The sequence below is a fragment of the Triticum dicoccoides genome, chromosome 4B, assembly GCF_002162155.2.
Source record: "Triticum dicoccoides isolate Atlit2015 ecotype Zavitan chromosome 4B, WEW_v2.0, whole genome shotgun sequence".
Classification (NCBI taxonomy): domain Eukaryota; kingdom Viridiplantae; phylum Streptophyta; class Magnoliopsida; order Poales; family Poaceae; genus Triticum; species Triticum dicoccoides.
The window spans coordinates 621,575,234-621,576,024 of record NC_041387.1 but is presented as its reverse complement, the minus strand read 5'-3'; positions in this window follow the sequence as shown (position 1 = coordinate 621,576,024).

Below are 791 nucleotides of genomic sequence, written 5' to 3'. Positions count from 1 at the left end.
TGGGGTGGGGGTGGGGGGAGGTTGTGGGGGAGGGAGGGACGAGGGAGGGGGTGGGTGGCTGGGTGCTACGCGTCCGTCCGACACACGCGACCACCTCGACAGGACTATGCTTCAGTGCCTTAAGGCACCAAAGCAGCGTCCACCCCAACACGACCCTGGTCTGCCTGGTGCGCCTACATTTGAGAATACAAACGAATCTTCTTTCATTTGCAAACGAATCTGTATGTATTACCATGCCTGTGTTTTCCTTGCAATAATTAGTCATTCGAAACATGATACTCCTTCCGTTCATTTTTGTAAGTCATTTCAGACAACTTAAAATGAACTGTTTTGCACATTATCTGAAATGTCTTCAAGGTCTTATAAAAGCGAACAGAGGGGGTACTATAAATTAATTAATGAGGAGTTATTTCAAAAAAAATAGAAACGGTATCCACGCTAACGTGGATTAGAGTGTGTGTCACATAATTAGTTATTTGAATTAGAGTGTGTGTCACGTAGCGATCTCCAATTCTAACTTGGATTTCGCATTTCACTGTACCCATGCTACTTTTTTAATACAAATTCATATGTATATGGTGAACACCATGGTAGTCAGAAAACTTTTGGATGGATTCAAACATATGACCTACAAAAATGCACAACAAATTGAGTCAATGTCAACTTTTCAAAACTTAGTATGGCACGAATTTGAAATAATTACCCGTATGCATGGTCCTCAGTTCAAATCTTACAATGTATACCGAATTGAAACATCGATATTAAGTCTCGTACTATGTACATACAAAAGT